Source organism: Chiloscyllium plagiosum, unplaced genomic scaffold (genome assembly GCF_037043375.1).
Source record: "Chiloscyllium plagiosum isolate Xiang-an unplaced genomic scaffold, Cpla_swu_hap1 HiC_scaffold_13, whole genome shotgun sequence".
Classification (NCBI taxonomy): Eukaryota; Metazoa; Chordata; class Chondrichthyes; order Orectolobiformes; family Hemiscylliidae; genus Chiloscyllium; species Chiloscyllium plagiosum.
Window position 1 is genome coordinate 19,368,372 of NW_028270151.1, and position 5,089 is coordinate 19,373,460.

General features: G+C 41.4%; 1 long non-coding RNA gene across 1 annotated transcript; it reads right to left on the minus strand.

Annotated features, from left to right (window-relative positions):
* Positions 1-2,468: 2,468 nt before the first annotated feature.
* On the minus strand, positions 2,469-4,407 carry LOC148148260 (uncharacterized). The gene is made up of 3 exons (XR_015759009.1): positions 4,349-4,407; positions 3,411-3,496; positions 2,469-2,599 (listed from the first exon to the last, which is right to left on the minus strand). It is a non-coding gene; the product is annotated as an uncharacterized LOC148148260 (long non-coding RNA).
* Positions 4,408-5,089: the final 682 nt, after the last annotated feature.

Here is a 5,089-nt window from a genome sequence, read left to right on the forward strand (position 1 = left end):
AACATGAGGCAAATTCTTTTGAACAGCTAGGCACGGAATTCAGAGTTAAATACGAGAATACCAGTTTTCCAGTTTTGAAGCAGAGAGCACCCTTGTACCTTTCCTTTTTAAAGAAACCCTGGTTTGACCTCTGTTTATCCCGTATTTGAGCATAAGCTGTAATGCCATCTCCAGCTGGATATTTATAGCCCCCTTGGGTAACTGAGGCTCCAAGGCAGAAAAATAAGCCACACTTTTTTTCTGTTTTAACCATCATGAATGATAATCTGCATGAATTTAGAAATCCGTGTATCATTTAACTCAGTATGTTGAAAATAAAGCAACATGAAGAACAAACTTATTTTGATCCTCTAATAGCAGTGATGTGCTTTTGTGGAAAATATCAAGAAATTATCCGGCAGAAATAGGGATAGTTGCCAGCGTAAGCACAATGTCCAAGAGGTGAGGGAATTGATGAATATGAGGGAAAGTAAGTTATCTCACACTCTTTCAAGTGAGAATGGGTTTAGGCCGTTTCAGTGTTGATCATGATATAGGAACATAGGGATAGGAGTAGGCCATTCAGTCCATCAAGCATGCATTGTCCTTTTATACAATTGTGGCTGCATGAATACTTTTTACTCACACTACCCAGAACTGAGAATCAAAAATCTAAACATACTAAACAACGGAAATCTCACAGCCTTCTGAGAGAGACAATTCCAAAGATTCAAAACACCCTGAGTTAAAGAATTTCTCTTCATCTCCATCATAAATGGTAAATGTATAGTCTGATATGGGGGTCAAGGACATTGCGGAATTGCCTTATCTACAGAAAAGTTCTCACCATTTAGATGAAATATTTAGGACTTGAAGGGACAATATAGAATGTTGCATTGCCAGCCAGTTGTTCCAGACTGGATAATTTCCCCAAAATGAAGTAACTTTCCAGTTTAACGTTAAATAGCACACGACACCAGGTTATAGTCCAACAGGTTTGTTTGGGAGCATTAGCTTTAAGAGAGATGCTCCTTTATCAGGTGGTTGTACTGGCACCTCCAAACCATTCCAGTTTAACAACCCACGGGCACAGTCCCTGCCTCAGTCAGTAACTCTCACTCACATTTTCCCCACATGACAACCAGTTCCATATTTCAAACATGACTGTTTGTTTGTAAAGCATTTCCAGACATTCTAAGATTGTGAAAAGTGCTACAGAAACATTAGCATCGTCGTTGCTATTGCACGCACAAAGATGCCTAAACAGTGCAATGATAATAACCAAATGATCTGTTATTTTCAGGGAGGTTCACTCAGAGGTAAGTATTAGTTAGAGCACCATGGAGCCAACAGCCCTCTGCAGCAACTGGAAGGACCTTAGTTCAATATGAAACACTGCCTACAGCAGTGTATCACACTCTTGGTATTGGCACTGAGTATCGCAAGTTTCAAGTGTCATGACTTGCGATTCAGTTCCTAAAATAGGATGCGAACTCACAACAGCTCTGCCTCAGCAGTAAGTATGCTAACCACTGAGCCATGGTCAACACTTAAACTAGAACTCACACTTGGCTTTGGTGCCTGGACCTCCATTACATTGTGTTTATAAACTTTTCAGGCATCAATTGGATTGGCTTCTTGATATGAAGTCCAACATCAAGTTACAAAAGCCAAGTTGTTTGGAATGTTTAATGTTCTTCTGTTCTTGGGTGGGTGTCAGTGTTGTATGTTTTTTTCTCATTAGTGGAAGAAGGAGAGGCAGTTGGAGAAATCCTTTTGTGATTTAAAGGCCAGGGTGTCCTTTCCAAGAACATTTTGGCTGTTCGAATGTTTAATAAACAGGAGCATCATTGAAACAACTCTTCAACATCAGCCAATGTATAACCACTTTTACTCAAAAACATAATTAGTTGGCTGCTATGTGACCACCTGATTTTATGCAGTCACTGACCAATTGGTATGAATCAGGAAAGGCTTTGACTCCCATTGGCCTGTGAACATGGAGTCATAAAGTTCAAAAGAAACCTTGTTGACCCATCGTGTCTGTGATGCATCTATAAAAGAATATTCAATCAGTTCCACTCGAACAGACTGTCCAAACAATCCACTGATCACACCTCCAACCCCTCACCCACCCCACCATCACCCTGGCCTGATTCCCCATAGCTTTGAAAATGATTTGTTTGGAAATATTTGTCCAGTGTTTTTATTTATTCACAGGATACAGGCATCATGGGCCAGGTTAGCATTTATTGCCCATTATAATTCTGCTAAGAATCAATTACATTGTTATGGATAAGACCATAAGACCATAAGACATAGGAGTGGAAGTAAGGCCATTCGGCCCATCGAGTCCACTCCGCCATTCAATCATGGGTGATGCGCATTTCAGCTCCACTTACCAGCGTTCTCCCCGTAGCCCTTAATTCCTCTAGACAACAAGAATCTATCAATCTCGGCCTTGAAGACATTTAGCGTCCCAGCTTCCACTGCACTCCGTGGCAATGAATTCCACAGGCCCACCACTCTCTGGCTGAAGAAATGTCTCCGCATTTCTGTTCTGAAATCACATCTGGAGTCACATACAGAGCAGACCAGGTAAGGTTGGCAGTTTCCTTCCCTAAAGGACCAAATGGGATTTTATCCATAACAATTGACAATGATTTCAAGGGCATCATTAGATTCTTAATTCTACATTTTTACTGAATTCAAATTCCACCATCTGCCACGGCAAGATTTGATTAGTTTTTTTGGATTAGATTACCTACAGTATGGAAACAGCCCCTTCGGCCCAACAGGAGCACACCGACACTCTGAAGAGTAACCCAACCAGACCCATACCCCTACATTTACTCCGACTAATGCACCTAACACTATGGGCAATTTAGCATGGCCAATTCACCTGACCTGCAAATCTTTGGATTGTGGGAGGACACCAGAGCACCCGGAGGGAACCCACGCAGATATGGGGAGAACGTGCAAATTCTACACCAACAGTCGCCCGAGGTGGGAGTCAAACCCATGTCCCTGGCACTGTGAGGCAGCAGTGCTAACCACTGAGCCACTGTGCCGCCCTGGATTTGAACATGGATTTGCAGGACATTACTGGGGTCTCTGGATTAGCAGTCTGGCAATAATACCACTTGACCAATTCCCTTTTGAAAGTTACAATTGAATGAGCTTCCACTGCTGTTTCACACAGCAAAAGTAATTTGCTGCACAAAATACATTTGTCCTCAAGTCAGCTTTGAGACCTGTGTAAATCACTTTCAGTGGTATCGTCTGGTTACTAACTTTATGCCATTGGAGACATGGAGTTTATCTAATTTGCATTTCAAAATTTTGAATACCTCTATCAGATCTTCCCTTCTTTAGCCTTAACAGATCAGCTCTAATCTCTCCAGTTAATTAATGTTCCTCGTCCTTGATACCTTTCTAGTTGATCTGGTCTGCACCATCTCCCAAGGCGTTGACATTTTCCTGTAGCACGGTGCTAGGATTCCACACAATACTCCAGCTGGAATCAAACATTAAAGATTTATTAATAGAGAACTTGGTTACAATTGGTTACATTGTCCTAGGGTTAGGAATGGTGCTCCAATGTATGACCAAAAAGGCAATGTTTCTGAAAGGGTTAACATTGAAGACTGCATCAAACTCCACACAATCTGATGATATCACACAGTCTTGGGTTGAGAATCAAGGTGCCCATCTCCAGATCCAGATGGGATGGCATGATATCCCTGGCTCTTAGTCACCTTAATAATGATACCTAACTAACCAATGTAACTTTTGTTTAAACTCTCAATCAATAAACTAGAACTTGTAAACACAATTGCCCTTCATGTTATGACTAACGAGTAGTTCATCCTCTACCACTTTTAACCAAACATTTCTTAGTTCCAGGATAGGAAGGAGGATTGGTGGGAAAACTTCACTCAAAGCTTAGCGGCCAACAGCTGTATCTTCAAATGTACGACAGTGCTTTCTCTAACAACGACACCAGCAAGTGTGCTACCATCCTCTGTTTTCTCTGTACTCTACAACTGCCAAATTTTACCAGAGAGGCCCATCAGCATTTCTTGGCTACTGGAAATAAGCGCCTGTGACAGAAATAAGCCATACTCCAGTAAGAATTTCTTTGTAGTTACTCTAACAAAAACCTTCATAATTTTGAAAAGTTCAATTAAATTTCTTCTTCACCTCCCTGCCTTAAGAAGGCTAACCCCAAGCTTCTCTCGTCCTGTGTGCAAGCTGAAGTACGAGCATTGTTCCAATAAACCTCCAGAAAATATATTAGTTCTGCAAAGATGTATTAGCTAGTTAGAGAATTTACTCTGAACAACCCTTGTTTATTTATGTATCTTACGCTTATGCAAAGTAGCACCTAACGAGAAAGCCAGTGCTGGAAGTGGATGCAGAGAGCTGTGGAAATACGTGCCAGTCACATTGCTAAAGAGACGTCTGGATTGACTTCCTACCCTTTCTCTCACCAAGTGTGTGACAAATGGCTGCTTCTAATTATGCCAGAGTCGGAACTAAGATTGACGATCTCCTGGAAGGGATGTGATTTTCAGGCAATTTAATGTCACTCAACAAAAAGATCAAATTCAACTGAGAGAATTTTAAACATTGACACTTTTTTTTCATTCTCAGTGGCCTGACCAGCTGGTTTGACTTTCAGTTTTCACTGAATGTTTTCATCAGATTGGAGAAAGAGGAGATATATTTCTGTAACCCAGGGAATAGTTTACCGGCTGTTGGAGGTTGCTTAAAATAAGACTTCGAATCAAAGCTCAGCCTGCACTCTCGGGTGGATGTAAAAGATTGCTTGTTAATATTACTGAGAAGGTTCGGGTATTGTGTCCTGTGAGAAGTGGCGGGGGGCAGGGTTGGGGGTGTGGTGGCAGGGATGAGGGGTCACCTCTGTGTCCTGGCAAATGTATCATGCTCAGAATAAACAATCAGGTAATTATATAGAATTTCTTTGAATCTACAATGTAGAAGCAGTCCATTTAATTTTTTTCTTTGTTCATTCATGGAATGTGGGCATCACTGGCTGGGCCAACATTTATTTTCCATCCCTACTTGCCCTTGAAAAGTAGCAGTG